The sequence below is a fragment of the Pseudophryne corroboree genome, chromosome 3 (genome assembly GCF_028390025.1).
Source record: "Pseudophryne corroboree isolate aPseCor3 chromosome 3, aPseCor3.hap2, whole genome shotgun sequence".
Classification (NCBI taxonomy): Eukaryota; Metazoa; Chordata; class Amphibia; order Anura; family Myobatrachidae; genus Pseudophryne; species Pseudophryne corroboree.
This window is the reverse complement of record NC_086446.1, coordinates 494,851,777-494,869,742: the sequence shown is the minus strand read 5'-3', so window position 1 is coordinate 494,869,742 and position 17,966 is coordinate 494,851,777.

The window sequence follows — 17,966 nt, the reverse complement described above, 5'->3', positions numbered from 1 at the left end:
GAAATCTGGTATCTGTGCCCGCTTTACCACTATTTTCATGCCCAAATGCTTGTTGGTCAAGGCAAATTGCAAGTGGGTGATATGTAAGTGACCACCCTGTGTGAGGTTCAAGTGTCAAATCTGTTGACCAACGCTGTTTAACCCTTGCACAGCTACAGCTTCTTATTCAAAATGATGAAATCTGGTGTCTGTGCCCGCCTTGCCACCATTTTCATGCCCAAATGCTTGTTGGTCAAGGCAAATTGCAAGTGGGTGAAATGTAAGTGACCACCCTGTGTGAGATTCAAGTGTCAAATCTGTTGACCAACGCTGTTTAACCCTTGCACAGCTACAGCTTCTTATTCAAAATGATGAAATCTGGTGTCTGTGCCCGCCTTGCCACCATTTTCATGCCCAAATGCTTGTTGGTCAAGGCAAATTGCAAGTGGGTGATATGTAAGTGACCACCCTGCGTGAGTTTCAAGTATCAAATCTTTTGACCAACGCTGTTTAACCCTTGCACAGCTACAGCTTCTTATTCAAAATGATGAAATCGGGTGTCTGTGCCCGCTTTGCCACCATTTTCATGCCCAAATGCTTTTTGGTCAAGGCAAATTGCAAGTGGGTGATATGTAAGTGACCACGCTGTGTGAGATTCAAGTGTCAAATCTGTTGACCAACGCTGTTTAACCCTTGCACAGCTACAGCTTCTTATTCAAAATGATGCAATCTGGTGTCTTTGCCCGCCTTGCCACCATTTTCATGCCCAAATGCTTGTTGGTCAAGACAAATTGCAAGTGCGTGATATGTAAGTGACCACGCTGTGTGAGATTCAAGTGTCAAATCTGTTGACCAACGCTGTTTAACCCTTGCACAGCTACAGCTTCTTATTCAAAATGATGAAATCTGGTGTCTGTGCCCGCTTTACCACCATTTTCATACCCAAATGCTTGTTGGTCAAGGCAACTTGCAAGTGGGTGATATGTAAGTGACCCCCCTGTGTGAGTTTCAAGTGTCAAATGTTTTGACCAACGCTGTTTAACCCTTGCACAGCTACAGCTTCTTATTCAAAATGATTAAATCTGGTATCTGTGCCCGCTTTACCACCATTTTCATGCCCAAATGCTTGTTGGTCAAGACAAACTGCAAGTGGGTGATATGTAAGTGAGCACCCTGTGTGAGGTTCAAGTGTCAAATCTGTTGACCAACGCTGTTTAACCCTTGCACAGCTACAGCTTCTTATTCAAAATGATGAAATCTGGTGTCTGTGCCCGCTTTACCACTATTTTCATGCCCAAATGCCTGTTGGTCAAGGCAAATTGCAAGTGGGTGATATGTAAGTGACCACCCTGTGTAAGTTTCAAGTGTCAAATCTGTTGACCAACGCTGTTTAACCCTTGCACAACTTCAGCTTCTTATTCAAAATGATGAAATCTGGTGTCTGTGCCCGCTTTACCACCATTTTCATGCCCAAATGCTTGTTGGTCAAGGCAACTTGCAAGTGGGTGATATGTAAGTGACCACCCTGTGTGAGTTTCAAGTGTCAAATGTTTTGACCAACGCTGTTTAACCCTTGCACAGCTACAGCTTCTTATTCAAAATGATTATATCTGGTATCTGTGCCCGCTTTACCACCATTTTCATGCCCAAATGCTTGTTGGTCAAGGCAACTTGCAAGTGGGTGATATGTAAGTGACCACCCTGTGTGAGTTTCAAGTGTCAAATCTTTTGACCAACGCTGTTTAACCCTTGCACAGCTACAGCTTCTTATTCAAAATGATGAAATCTGGTGTCTGTGCCCGCTTTACCACCATTTTCATGCCCAAATGCTTGTTGGTCAAGGCAAATTGCAAGTGGGTGATATGTAAGTAACCACCCTGTGTAAGTTTCAAGTGTCAAATCTGTTGTCCAACGCTGTTTAAACCTTGCACAACTACAGCTTCTTATTCAAAATGATGAAATCTGGTGTCTGTGCCCGCTTTACCACCATTTTCATGCCCAAATGCTTGTTGGTCAAGGCAAATTGCAATTGGGTGATATGTAAGTGACCACCCTGTGTGAGATTCAAGTGTCAAATCTGTTGACCAACGCTGTTTAACCCTTGCACAACTACAGCTTCTTATTCAAAATGATGAAATCTGGTGTCTGTGCCCGCTTTACCATCATTTTCATGCCCAAATGCTTATTGGTCAAGGCAACTTGCAAGTGGGTGATATGTAAGTGACCACTCTGTGTGAGGTTCAAGTGTCAAATCTTTTGACCAACGCTGTTTAACCCTTGCACAGCTACAGCTTCTTATTCAAAATGATGAAATCTGGTGTCTGTGCCCGCCTTGCCACCATTTTCATGCCCAAATGCTTGTTGGTCAAGGCAAATTGCAAGTGGGTGATATGTAAGTGACCACCCTGTGTGAGTTTCAAGTGTCAAATCTGTTGACCAACGCTGTTTAACCCTTGCACAACTACAGCTTCTTATTCAAAATGATGAAATCTGGTATCTGTGCCCGCTTTACCACTATTTTCATGCCCAAATGCTTGTTGGTCAAGGCAAATTGCAAGTGGGTGATATGTAAGTGACCACCCTGTGTGAGGTTCAAGTGTCAAATCTTTTGACCAACGCTGTTTAACCCTTGCACAGCTACAGCTTCTTATTCAAAATGATGAAATCTGGTGTCTGTGCCCGCTTTACCACCATTTTCATGCCCAAATGCTTGTTGGTCAAGGCAAATTGCAAGTAGGTGATATGTAAGTGACCACCCTGTGTGAGATTCAAGTGTCAAATCTTTTGACCAACGCTGTTTAACCCTTGCACAACTACAGCTTCTTATTCAAAATGATGAAATCTGGTATCTGTGCCCGCTTTACCACTATTTTCATGCCCAAATGCTTGTTGGTCAAGGCAAATTGCAAGTGGGTGATATGTAAGTGACCACCCTGTGTGAGTTTCAAGTGTCAAATCTGTTGACCAACGCTGTTTAACCCTTGCACAGCTACAGCTTCTTATTCAAAATGATGAAATCTGGTGTCTGTGCCCGCCTTGCCACCATTTTCATGCCCAAATGCTTGTTGGTCAAGGCAACTTGCAAGTGGGTGATATGTAAGTGACCACCCTGTGTGAGGTTCAAGTATCAAATCTTTTGACCAACGCTGTTTAACCCTTGCACAGCTACAGCTTCTTATTCAAAATGATGAAATCTGGTGTCTGTGCCCGCTTTACCACCATTTTCATGCCCAAATGCTTGTTGGTCAAGGCAACTTGCAAGTGGGTGATATGTAAGTGACCACCCTGTGTGAGGTTCAAGTATCAAATCTTTTGACCAACGCTGTTTAACCCTTGCACAGCTACAGCTTCTTATTCAAAATGATGAAATCTGGTGTCTGTGCCCGCTTTACCACCATTTTCATGCCCAAATGCTTGTTGGTCAAGGCAACTTGCAAGTGGGTGATATGTAAGTGACCACCCTGTGTGAGGTTCAAGTGTCAAATCTTTTGACCAACGCTGTTTAACCCTTGCACAGCTACAGCTTCTTATTCAAAATGATAATATCTGGTGTCTGTGCCCGCTTTACCACCATTTTCATGCCCAAATGCTTATTGGTCAAGACAAACTGCAAGTGGGTGATATGTAAGTGACCACCCTGTGTGAGTTTCAAGTGTCAAATCTGTTGACCAACGCTGTTTAACCCTTGCACAGCTACAGCTTCTTATTCAAAATGATGAAATCTGGTGTCTGTGCCCGCCTTGCCACCATTTTCATGCCCAAATGCTTGTTGGTCAAGGCAACTTGCAAGTGGGTGATATGTAAGTGACCACCCTGTGTGAGGATCAAGTATCAAATCTTTTGACCAACGCTGTTTAACCCTTGCACAGCTACAGCTTCTTATTCAAAATGATGAAATCTGGTGTCTGTGCCCGCTTTACCACCATTTTCATGCCCAAATGCTTGTTGGTCAAGACAAACTGCAAGTGGGTGATATGTAAGTGACCACCCTGTGTGAGTTTCAAGTGTCAAATCTTTTGACCAACGCTGTTTAACCCTTGCACAACTACAGCTTCTTATTCAAAATGATGAAATCTGGTGTCTGTGCCCGCTTTACCACCATTTTCATGCCCAAATGCTTGTTGGTCAAGACAAACTGCAAGTGGGTGATATGTAAGTGACCACCCTGTGTGAGGTTCAAGTGTCAAATCTTTTGACCAACGCTGTTTAACCCTTGCACAGCTACAGCTTCTTATTCAAAATGATGAAATCTGGTATCTGTGCCCGCTTTACCACTATTTTCATGCCCAAATGCTTGTTGGTCAAGGCAAATTGCAAGTGGGTGATATGTAAGTGACCACCCTGTGTGAGTTTCAAGTGTCAAATCTGTTGACCAACGCTGTTTAACCCTTGCACAGCTACAGCTTCTTATTCAAAATGATGAAATCTGGTGTCTGTGCCCGCCTTGCCACCATTTTCATGCCCAAATGCTTGTTGGTCAAGGCAAATTGCAGTTGGATGATATGTAAGTGACCACACTGTGTGAGTTTCAAGTGTCAAATCTTTTGACCAACGCTGTTTAACCCTTGCACAGCTACAGCTTCTTATTCAAAATGATGAAATCTGGTGTCTGTGCCCGCTTTACCACCATTTTCATGCCCAAATGCTTGTTGGTCAATGCAACTTGCAAGTGGGTGATATGTAAGTGACCACCCTGTGTGAGGTTCAAGTGTCAAATCTTTTGACCAACGCTGTTTAACCCTTGCACAGCTACAGCTTCTTATTCAAAATGATGATATCTGGTGTCTGTGCCCGCTTTACCACCATTTTCATGCCCAAATGCTTATTGGTCAAGACAAACTGCAAGTGGGTGATATGTAAGTGACCACCCTGTGTGAGTTTCAAGTGTCAAATCTGTTGACCAACGCTGTTTAACCCTTGCACAGCTACAGCTTCTTATTCAAAATGATGAAATCTGGTGTCTGTGCCCACCTTGCCACCATTTTCATGCCCAAATGCTTGTTGGTCAAGGCAAATTGCAAGTGGGTGATATGTAAGTGACCACACTGTGTGAGTTTCAAGTGTCAAATCTTTTGACCAACGCTGTTTAACCCTTGCACAGCTACAGCTTCTTATTCAAAATGATGAAATCTGGTGTCTGTGCCCGCTTTACCACCATTTTTATGCCCAAATGCTTGTTGGTCAAGGCAACTTGCAAGTGGGTGATATGTAAGTGACCACCCTGTGTGAGGTTCAAGTATCAAATCTTTTGACCAACGCTGTTTAACCCTTGCACAGCTACAGCTTCTTATTCAAAATGATGAAATCTGGTGTCTGTGCCCGCTTTACCACCATTTTCATGCCCAAATGCTTGTTGGTCAAGACAAACTGCAAGTGGGTAATATGTAAGTGACCACCCTGTGTGAGTTTCAAGTGTCAAATCTTTTGACCAACGCTGTTTAACCCTTGCACAGCTACAGCTTCTTATTCAAAATGATGAAATCTGGTGTCTGTGCCCGCTTTACCACCATTTTCATGCCCAAATGCTTGTTGGTCAATGCAACTTGCAAGTGGGTGATATGTAAGTGACCACCCTGTGTGAGGTTCAAGTGTCAAATCTTTTGACCAACGCTGTTTAACCCTTGCACAGCTACAGCTTCTTATTCAAAATGATGAAATCTGGTGTCTGTGCCCGCTTTACCACCATTTTCATGCCTAAATCATTTTTGTTTATTGCAAAATGTCATGTAAATTGGTGTAAGGGACACTCTTTGAAGTTTATGCAATGTTAACTTAGTGATCTATCCTTATTTAATTTATTTTAATATAATAATTTCTGAATAAGAAGCTGGAGCCGAATAAGAAGTGAATAAGAAGCTGGAGCCGAATAAGGAGTGAATAAGAAGCTGGCCGAATAAGAAGCTAACTTCAGCCTCGTTACACACACACACTATACATTTACATAGCAATACACACACCCATTAACATTAAACAGAACCCCCTCCTCACCTTACACTACTCTCAAACTACAGTGGGAACCGAAAACAGCAGACACTGCCTCACGTAGCTCTGTCTCATGGCCCCTTGAACGAAGAGAAACTAGACGCTACCCCCCTTCAACTGCCTGAGAGGAGCTGTGCGCTTCCGCTGCAGCTCCCCCTACCGGCAGCCAGCAGCGGCAGCAGCCAGGTTCACACTGTCACTCGGACAGTGTAAGGAGGTGGGAGCTGCTGCATAAGCTTCTCCTCATTTAGAAAAAAAAAATCGGACGGCATCGCCGATGGATTGGAGACCAGGGGGTGGGTTTCTAGGTACTCGGAAACTGCGTGCGCGTATGACAATTGGTACATTTGCTTTGATTGCTTACAATATTTAAGCATGCTCTAGCCATCTATGGTTTGTGGGTGTATGGAGGCTAAGGACTTGCAGTGTGCTGTAGTGAGTGGTGGAGAGAGGGTGTTGAAGGTAAGTGTTGTTTTAAAAAAAAATTCAAATATGTAGTGTAGTTACTCATATTTCCTTGGAGTCATTTTTATTTTCCTATGTGTTATGCAGAGTCGTGCTGATTTAGGTCTAATTTTGTAATTTTTCTCATAAGTATGTGGTGGTGATGTTGTGTCCCCCCGCACAGCGTGTGTTTGCAACACGTCCTTGTATAGTGTGTTTTTTGATGCGGTGCATTTATGTAGTGTATTGCGGTCGCACAGTGTGTATGACAAACAATGTATGTTGTATTTGTTTTTGTTAATGTGTTTTTTTGTTTGTATGTAAGGATGTTTGTAATGTGGACGACCTGACTGTTATCCTAAAGTGTGTATTGATCATTTTTCTCTAACGTCCTAGTGGATGCTGGGGACTCCGAAAGGACCATGGGGAATAGCGGCTCCGCAGGAGACTGGGCACAAAAGTAAAAAGCTTTAGGACTACCTGGTGTGCACTGGCTCCTCCCCCTATGACCCTCCTCCAAGCCTCAGTTAGATTTTTGTGCCCGAACGAGACGGGTGCAGGCAGAGGTGTATCTACCTATTGGCCAGGATGGCACTCGCCAGGGGCGCCAGCCAAGGAGGGGCGCCACCCGATGGTGCCACCCGCGGCCAAGAGGTAGACACACTTCATACCTTTGTTCCCCCTTCCCCTGCCAGTTCCTCACCTGCCCGGCATCAACCACGGAAGGCAGGAGCTGGAGCTACTGTAAGGCGCTGGAGTCCGGCGCCACACCACATTACAATAAAGAAAGGCAGCATAAACTACAGCTCCCAGCAGCCCTTGTTGCCGCAGCTCACAGAAGCAAGGGCTGCTGGGAACTGTAGTTTATGCAGTGTATCTTTATTGTAATGCGGCGCGGTGCCGGACCCCGGCGCCTTTAGTGGCTCCAGCTGCTACCGTTTTGGGGAACATGGATGGCTGATGCCGCAGCTCAGCACGCAGCGCAGCAGCTGGGAGCAGACATGGGTCCTCGGTTGAGGACGTGTGTGGGCGGAGCCATAAACTCCAGGGCGGAGCGGTCTCCAGGGGACAATTGAGTACTGGGTGTCAGGGAGGAGGATGCGCAGAGGCAACGTGCTGTCCGGGAAGATGAAAGTGGCGGCAGCTCTGCAGGGACAGCATGGTGAGCAGAGGAAGCAATGCCAGAACGGCGAGTGCAGCAGCGACACTCCCACCCTGCTCTGGACGAGGTAAGCTGCCACACTGCCGAGTAGAGCCACTGGCCTGTGTACCTCCATGGAGATGTGCAAACATAGGAAGGTCCTGGGGGTAGGGGGTGCCGTGGGAGTACTCTGCTGGGTCAAGGGGTGGTTGTGGGGGGGCTCTTGTAGGTGCTGGCTGGGTCTGTGTGTGTGGAGGTGCTCAATTTGGTGCTTCTGTGGGGGGTACTATTCTGACCATATTATCCCTTTTACCTGGGATGCTCATGGATTACACATGTTCTGTGTCTGGCTGACTTCCAGCCTACATTTCAGCTGGTTTTAATCAGCCACAGAACCTGTGTAATCCATAAGCGTCCCAGGTAAAAGGGCTAATATGGTCACACTTTATTCTGGATGTGTGTGGGGTAGGTGTAGGGGTGCTCGGTCTGTGTGAGGGATTCTCCTCTGGGTACTGGGTCTTTGGGGAGGGGGTGTGCTTCCCTGTGTGCTGGGTTTGTGGGGGACAGTGTTACTCTGGGTTATGGGTTTGTGGTGGTGGGGTGCTCCTCTAGATGCTGGGGACTCCTGGGTGCTGTAAGGATGACACAACCCCACTCTTGTGTTATGCTGTGATATGTGCCATGCAGTGCCAAGTGACCCTCTGTCAGGGACGGGTTGGGTATGGGAGACCAGCAGTAAGGATGTCGGCAGTAAAAATACTGACACAGGCATCCCAACTGCTCGGAATCCCAACAGAGGCACCGCACTTAAGTAACCCTTGTCAAAGTCAGAAAAATATCTCTATGCACACTGCCATATTTGCACCTCATTCAGGTCCGCGCTGCGCATGCGTGCGCTCTCCCGTGAGTGCGCATACCCGCTGTTGCGTGCACCCGCTGGTGCTCGGTATGCGTATTTACGGTAAAGTTTGTGTAGTCGTAGCGTGCGACTCAATCGTTACATATTTTCACTAATAAGGTATTTTATAGATCATGGTCCCTTTGATAGATTCTGAAAGTTTGGTTAACATAGCATGTTCCTGAACAGAGAGATCCCTCTTTGTATTGTACGAAGGGTCTAACAGGGGTCATACAGTAGTGTTTGGTACCCATCGGAAGAGTATTTAAATAGCAATATTCCGGTGTTGGTTTGGAGCGGATTAATCGCTCGTGCGAATGGTTATGGACATAAGAAGTTTATGTCCATTTACTATTATTTGTTCTTACTTAGTCATGCGGCGGGAAACCCAGTATCCCACCCACCTGAACAGTTGGAAACAGTCACAGCCCACCTGTATGAATCAACCTATGACCTTTTGTTATAATGCGAAGCCGAATTCCTGTGTCCAATGGACAATGAGATTGTAGGGACCATTGAATTGTATTGTGTGTGGGGCATAAATAGGCAGGCCGACCATATCCAGATTCACTCTCATCAACGGTTCTCATTGCTGATAATCGGGAGCTGGATATCGAGGCGCGTGCGATCGTTCCCCTTGTGCGTAAGTTTTCTCCGTAATCATATTGTCTTACTGTGAGCCATCTCTCTCTCTCTCTCCCTACTCTTTCTCTCGTATTTTCCTTTAATTGTATTGTATTGTATTTCCCGTGTAGTTATCTGGTTAGTTAGTCTATGTTATATTGTAGTGTATCATTTGTACTGTGATTCCTTTTGCAAGTATAATAGTTATAATACATATAATAGGTTTTATACCCTAAGCCCAGGTATCTGTGTATTCTTTATAGGGTTAAGTTATTCTCTGAGCGTCGGTGACGCTCAAGCAGCTTTGTAGTTAATCAGGTTACACCAGGTTGCACTTACACTCTGTCTCTACACTAAGGTATACTGTGTATCTCATTGTTAAAGGTATAGATATAAAGGTTTTAACGTTGTAAGCGTCTGCACCGCTGGTGATCTCCTCGTGGTCCCGAGCGTACGCTACGCTATAGTGAATCATTACGTTAGTCGGCAGCCAATAGCGTGCCTGCCTGTGATCACTGGGCCGTAAGCGAACGTGACGCTTGAGCGTCTCGACTACGGTTGAGCGATCGCTACACAACTTGCGTACCCTTACGGTACTTCTTACGTAGATAGCGTACAGTGTTCTTAGACCTCTTAAAGTGTTTTATATACGATAAATATTTAGCTTTATCAATTGGCGGCTCGTCCGTCCTTCACATATCTGCACTAGGTAGATCAGCAGACATTATCCCTCAGCAAAGGGCGGGAGGTTGTATCCCTCGTAGTGCTGACAGGATAAGCGTCTGCTTCGCTTAGGTAAAGAGTGCTGAAGGAATCCGGGAACCGGAGGTAAGAACAAAACGCTAGTGTCTTTTAAAACTGTTTATTTTTCTGTCTTGCGTACACACGCACGCACACATATATATATCTGCATTTCTTTTTCATTTGTGTATTTTCGTATATCACTCTCCTGTCTGCCAGTTTTATAGTTGATAAAAGTGCTAAAAGAGAGTTGCCGTTATTTCATAGTTTAAGAATAGATAACATAGTTAAAGGATAGACAAACACACAGTTTTGCCTGGGAGATAAGGCGAAGTCAGTGTGTTGTGTGGTAGATGATCAAGGATCATCTACATTGATAAAAGTATAAATTGTGCTACGGTGGATCTTTGCTTTGCGTATACGTGTCTCTAACAAAGACTTGCGTACGCAATCCAAAGGCCGACGCACGCAGCGTACGTTACGCAACGGAGCGTCCGGTTACGCCCACGTAGCTCAAGTCACGATAAGTTGATTTTTAACGCAAAGCGATAAATAACGCGAGGCGAGAAATAACGCAAGTCTATTTTTGGGTGTCCGAAATTTAATTAACAGATCCTGCTCCTAATTGGTAACACACCTGATCTAAAGAAAAAATTTCTGCGCAGAAATAGAAATAGAAACAAAAGTGTACATGTGATGAGTGAGTGTTTTTACAATTTTTAAAGGCTGAACCACAAGAAAAGTCGAGTACTCGTGAGGTACATGCGTGTAAGTGACGTGCACGGTGGCTAGGGAGGCATCCCTGGTTAAATATACAATTTTGAGCATTAGAGTATAGCAGACCAGGAGGTCATACTGTAACAAGACCAGGAGGTCATAGCAGACCAGGAGGTCCAGGTACAGCCGACAAGGAAGTCCGCTATACAGTTCACAGGCACAACACCGAAAAGGGTTGGTGCAACACCCATATAGGCCATATAAGCTCTGGCTGAAGGAATTCGCAGCCGTAATTTTCGATTCCATTGGTCTTTCCGTACATAAGCTTAGTTGTTTGTGTACTGAACGATTGGACCGCACGTAATTGTGTACATTAGTTAGTAATCTGACCTAATACCATTAGAGTAAAGGGGTCACAAACGCTATTTGTACACTTTAACGTGATTTGTGTAATTTTTTTATTTTAAGGGAAGTTTGCTGCTCACTCAGGAACTATCCAGCAACCAATAGTTACTGGAAAGAGTAAGTGTTCTTCGGATAACCCTCGCAGGTTCCAGTAAATAGAGGTTCAGGTCGCAGGGGCCCTAGGTCGAGTACGCCAGCACCATATCGGTGTGATCAGGTCGTATTGGTCGGCGTGGGCGAGTGAGTGGGGTACTCGGTAAACCGCCACCGTCAGCCTATTTTGGACATTTGGTTTTGCGTAAGGGTTGGCTAAATAAAGCAACACTTTCGAACTATGGGGGCCACTTGTTCAGGTAGGGGGCGATCAACCTCGGTTCGGGTTGATTCAGTGGTCCGACCAATTGGGTCGGCCAGGTATATAATGTGTGAGAAATATGGAAGTCACACAGAAACTTTATGTGATGAATGGGAGAGAATGACTGTACATGACGGGGAGAAATTCCCAAGAGTAGGTAGCTTCAGCTCAGAAGTGTTACAAAATTTAAGGAGGAGGATATGTCTCATAAAATCAACAAAGAGACGAATCCAGCATTATGATTATTTGCAGTTGTGGCAACAGGAAGGTGAGATACAGAGAGGTTTGGCTCAGGCGGCGGGATCTGGCTCTAACAGAAAACTGATTGCCACGGCCCCACCGCCACCATATATATCAGGAGAGAAGTTGATTGCGGAGAAAGACGCACTAAGGTGTAACACAAAATCACTTAGTAACTGTGTAAATGTTAATGATAATGTTAACCCATTAACCCATGCAAGTATTAACCCGTGCAAGTTGTACCCTGTTTTGAACTTTCCTCAGGAGTGTGATCAAGAGGATGAATCGGCAACGATTTCAGCGCTCTCTCTAGCAGCCACCATAGCAGAGACCACAGTAGGCACAGCTCCACCCACGAGATTAGTAAAGGCCCCTAGCGGAGGGATAGGTGAGGTCGTATCAACTGGTAAGTACGGCACCATGCATTATGCTGAGACTATTTCACCACAGCCTGTAGAATCTACACAGAATGAGGTTGTTAGAATTACACCTGTTAGAGTAATAGCAGTGCCAAATGGGAAAACAGACACATCAGGAGCCACTCCCATTAGGAACATTGCCATGTACACTCCATTTTCCCGAATGGAATTAAGGACCATAGTGTCTGAATTTCCTGACCCTAGAAAAGACTTAGTTGCCAGTCAAAAATACATCAGAGACTTAGGTAACACTGTAGAGCCCAACAATAAAGACTGGCAGATATTGCTGAGAGCATGTTTACCCTCAAATGTCGACGCAACTCAATTTTTAGCTGATTGCGGACTAGATCATGATGTACCTCTTACAGATGTGTACAACCAAGATAATGTGAAAAGAATAAACTTGCAGTTAAAAGAGTATTTCCCAGCAGTAGCTAAATGGAATAAGATATTCTCCATTAAACAGAAGGAGTCAGAGACAGCTGCAGAGTATTTTCACAGAGCATTATTAGAAATGGCAAAATACACAGGCATAGAGGACATTAAAACAGACACAAACCATCGGGAAGTAGCAGTATCGGTACTGATGGATGGTTTAAAAGAGTCATTGAAGACTAGGGTACAGACCACACAACCATGTTGGCGAGGTCTGTCTGTGGCTACTTTGAGAGAGGCTGCTATTGATCACGATAGAAACATCACCAGACACAGGGAACAACAAGGTGATAAATTAATGTCAGTAAGTATACAGGCTCTGACCACAAGGCAGCCTTTGTTTGTATCACCAAATCCTGTGGGTAAGTCAAGTATGGTTACTTGTTATTCTTGTCACAAACAGGGACACATGGCACGAGATTGTAGAGTAAAGAATCCACGAAACTCATACCAACCCCCTAGACAACGACACGACACACGACATTGGGATCGGGGTCCACAGAAACGGAGTTATGAGCCACATACAGGGGAAACAAAAAGATATCCCCCGAACAGAGACTGGCATGCCTCTGGTAGTTCCCAACTATCTCCCTCACAAGTAGTTGCTGCCAGCGGGATTCAGGAAGGTCACCATACCCAATAGGGGTGTGGCCATACCTGTAATCTGCAGCCAGTAAAATTAATTGCCAACCTTGGAAGTGAACCCGAGATCGCAATTAATGTAGCTGGTAAAACTTTAAACTTTCTTGTAGACACAGGGGCGGCCAAGTCAGTGATAAATTCGACAGTGGGCATGAGAACCACTGGTAGGACAATTCCAGCCATGGGAGTAACAGGAGTAGTCCAGCACTACCCTGTTAGCAAACCAGCCGAGATTACAATAGGGCCTTTGCATACCAAGCATTCCTTTTTGCTGGCTGCATCGGCACCAACCAATCTCCTGGGAAGAGACTTACTGTGTAAAATGGGGTGCGTCATTTATTGTACTCCTGAAGGTGTATTCTTGGACATACCTGAGAAACACGCTCAGGAAGTGCGAGACATGTTAGACTCCCCATCAAAATTAATGTCACATACCATTATGACAAATAGGAATCCATCCCAAATAGAAGAGATGACATCTCAGATACCAGAGTCACTTTGGACAAAAGACGGACAAGACACTGGATTAATGGCAAACGTAGCTCCAGTAGTTGTACAAGTAAAAGATGGTAGGATAGCTCCAAAAATCCCACAGTACCCTCTGAAGCCAGAGGTGGAGTTAGGAGTTTACCCAGTAATAGAGCGCTTGCTACAACAGGGCATTCTGGTAAGAACGTCCAGCACTGCCAATAGTCCCATCTTCCCTGTTAAAAAGAGTGGGGGGAGGGGTTACAGACTAGTGCAGGATCTAAGGGGGATTAACAAAATAGTTGAGAGTCAGTTCCCCGTAGTGCCAAATCCAGCTGTCATCCTAATGCAAATCCCTCCCACTGCCAAATTTTTCACTGTTATTGACCTCTGCTCCGCTTTCTTTTCGGTACCTCTGCACCCTGACAGCCAATATTTGTTTGCATTTACATACAGAGGAGTCCAATACACGTGGACTCGATTACCCCAAGGTTTCATAGATAGTCCAAGTATGTTTTCTCAGGCTTTGCATGATTGTTTACAGTCTTTCCAACCAGACAGTGGATCAGTATTGATACAGTATGTGGACGATTTACTGCTGTGTTCAGATTCACTGGAAGCATCTCTGAAGGATACGAAACAGCTCCTGTTTCATCTTTCAGACACAGGACACAAGGTGTCCAAAGACAAGTTACAATTATGCCAAACTAAGGTAAAATATTTGGGACACTGTCTAACACAAGGACTGAGACACCTGACCGCTGATAGAATCCAAGCAATTAGAGACATGACTCTGCCACAAACCCAGCAACAGATCAGAACGTTTTTAGGAATGTGTGGGTATTGCCGTAATTGGATCCCAGGGTTTTCCATTTTGGCGTTACCTTTGCAGGAAATGGTCTCCTCAAACAAACCTGATAGGATTTCGCATACAGACGAGTCCGAAACAGCATTTGAGAGACTCAAACAGTGCCTAACGCAGGCACCAGCACTAGGTATGCCAGACTATGGAAAACCCTTTGAACTATACGGAACAGAAAGTGCTGGTTGCGCGGCAGGTGTACTAACCCAAAAAACACGGTGATGCCAGTAGGCCAGTTGCATACTACAGCGCTCAGCTAGACACGGTAGCGCGATCCCTCCCCACATGCTTGCGAAGCGTTGCTGCGATAGCATTGCTAGTGACAAAAAGCGAAGATGTCGTGCTAGGCCACAACCTCACAATCCATACGCCACATGCAGTATCAGCCTTATTGAATTCTGCCCAAACCAGACACGTCTCATCAGCGAGGTTTACAAGATGGGAATTGGCACTAATGGCCCCCGTAAACATCACCATAAGGAGATGCAGTGCATTAAATCCTGCAACGTATCTCCCAGGTGTGCCTGGTCAGGCACAAAGGGTGGAAGGTGAGAGTGATGGGGAAGGAGGATTTAATATAAAGGAAGATACACATGATTGTATGGAATATTTGACCCAAAATTTTACCGCAAGGCCTGACATCAGTGACAACCCACTGGAAGATGCAGAACTCACGTTCTACACGGACGGTAGTTGTCATAGACAGTCAGACTCGGGAGACTTGTGTACTGGATACGCAGTCGTAGATGACCAAGACACCATAGAAGCGGAACCGCTAGGCCCACCTCACTCAGCCCAGGTTGCTGAACTGGTCGCCCTAGCCAGAGCATGTGAATTGGCTAAGGGTAAGTCAGCCAATATCTACACCGACTCTAGATACGCATTCGGGGTAGTCCATGATTTCGGAGCCCTATGGCGCCTCAGAAATTTCATGACGGCAGCTGGTACACCGGTAGCGCATGCAACTCACATAAAAAGGCTTCTAACAGCGATACAGGAACCCGACAGAGTGGCTGTTATCAAATGTAAAGCACACACATATAGCCAAGACCCGGTATCACTTGGTAACAGCCGAGCAGACGAAGCTGCTAAGTTAGCAGCTGCTACCCCCATACAGACAGACACCACACAATTGATGGTATTTAATACCATTAACACACAGAAGTTGTGTGAAATGCAAAATTTGTGTTCCACACAGGAAAAGGCAGTCTGGAAGGCAAAGGGATATGGCCAGGAGTCCTCAGGACTCTGGACGGATGGACATGGTAAACCAGTGGCCCCCAGAGCATATCTTCCATGTCTGGCTGAAGCAGCTCACGGGCTGACTCATCTAGGCAAGGAAGGGATGTGCAAATTGGTGAGAGCATATTGGTGCGCCCCAGGATTCTCCTCTCATGCGAGTAAAAGAGCAATGTCATGCCTTACCTGTTTGAGAAAGAATATTGGAAAGGCAATACCTACAGAACCATCCCATATCCCACCTGCCGGCGGCCCTTTCCAGGTAATACAAATTGACTTTATACAATTACCCCCTTGTCGGAATTTGAAATATGTACTTGTTTGTATAGATGTTTTCTCAAATTGGGTCGAAGCATTTCCTGCGGCCACAAATACCGCTATGTTTACTGCTAAGAAAATTGTGCAGGAATTTGTATGTAGATATGGTATCCCTAGAATAATCGAAAGTGATAGGGGTACCCATTTTACAGGTGATGTCTTTCAAGGAATGTGTAAGTTGATGGGAATTGATAGCAAGCTGCACACTCCGTACCGTCCACAGGCGAGTGCGAAGGTCGAAAGAGTGAACAGCACTATTAAAAATAAATTGAGTAAAGTGATGGCAGAGACAGGATTGACATGGCCAGAAGCTTTACCCATTGTATTGTACAGTATCAGAACCACTCCCAGGTCCCCTCTTAATCTGTCTCCCTTTGAAATCTTGTTTGGTCGACAACCGCATGTCATGATTAACCCTCAGGATGATTTGAAATGTAACAATGAAGTAACTATAAAGTACTTGATTAACATGAGTAAACAGTTAAGGAATCAAAATGATAATCTGAAGTTGGTGATTCCTGATCTACCTGATAGTAATTGTCATGACATTGAACCTGGGGATTATGTAATGATACGGAATTTTCTACGCTCGGGTTGCCTTATTGACAGATGGGAAGGACCATACCAGGTCTTATTGACTAGCACTACAGCATTGAAGGTTGCTGAGAGAGAGACTTGGGTCCATTCATCCCACTGCAAGAAGGTTGCTGATCCAGAGAAGTCCCGTGATAAGGAACAGATGGTAGAGGTTGTATCACTGGAGTGTCTGTTCCAGGAGGACTGAGGCGGCACCTGAGCCTTGAAGACCGAGAGCTGTTGTCGACTCCCCACTCCCTTTTATTGTTTTCCTCCACTTCCCATCCCCTCTCCCTCAAATTTCTTTTTCCTCCTTCTCATTCTTCTCCGTTTCCTCCTATAAGATGGACTTGCCCCAAGAGACTGTGATCCGGATTTTCCTGTTGACCATGATGTTGACCAGAGCAGTCTGTTCTGGCGAGAGTACCATGGAGGTCGATAGAGGTTCTGGAATGGGTTCTGATGATAAAGATGGAGGCGTAGTTTTCCAAGATCAACCTAACCAACAAGCAAAGGCGAGTATCAGAAAACGATCCGATAGCATTGACCATAGAAGGAATTGTGACGGATTGTTAGCTGAGGAAAACTGTATCTGTAGGCTCTGTAACAATGTCATTGAAGATGGGTGCATTAAGAAATGCCAATCCAGTTTTAATATCCATATGGACCGGCATCCATTGAGTGACTATCACTCCTTAGTGGGTAATGTGTTAAACAAAACAGATTGTTGGGTATGCTCTCAAGTACCTCAGGGTCATAGCAAATCAGGGCTAGTACCATTTCCTTTAACGATAGAGGAGGTACTTGAGTTAAATGGTGGGAGACCGGTGGACCGGAGGTTTAATATCTCCAGCCCTCCTAGTTTGAAGCTCCACCAATACCATGTGGATAGGTCCCTATTATGTTTCAACATCTCCAATCCCCGAAAACCGGGAAATTGGGAAGTGTCATGGAGTAACCACACCATGACCTTTTCGCATAGAGCAGATAGAATGCCTACAGATACAGAGCTTGTACGCCACATAGCTAGTAGAGGAAAATCTTTCCGGTATAGGTACACCTTAGGAAATAGGATTACGAGAGTTGGAGAAGTATCACCAGGATACTGTGCACATATCGTACAACCTGATACGTGTATTAAGCAGATGGAAGAATTAGGGTTAGGAGATTTCACCTGGAAGGTGTGTAATATGGTTATGTCCTTCTCCGTCCCATATGTTCTCCCCGATGATGCATATTTCATATGCGGGAGAAAGGCGTACAAGTGGCTTGCCCCAAACTCTGGAGGATTGTGTTATATTGGAAAAGTATTGCCTGAAGTAATGACTGTAACACATGATAAAATGAAAGACATACATCGTGGTGCCCAAGCTCCTTATACTCACACCCATTACGAGCACGTTGTTAAAAGGCACCTGATAGAGAAGACAGAGCATCCGGCCTCTGATCTGATAAGTGAATCCACCGGGATTCAATTCTTA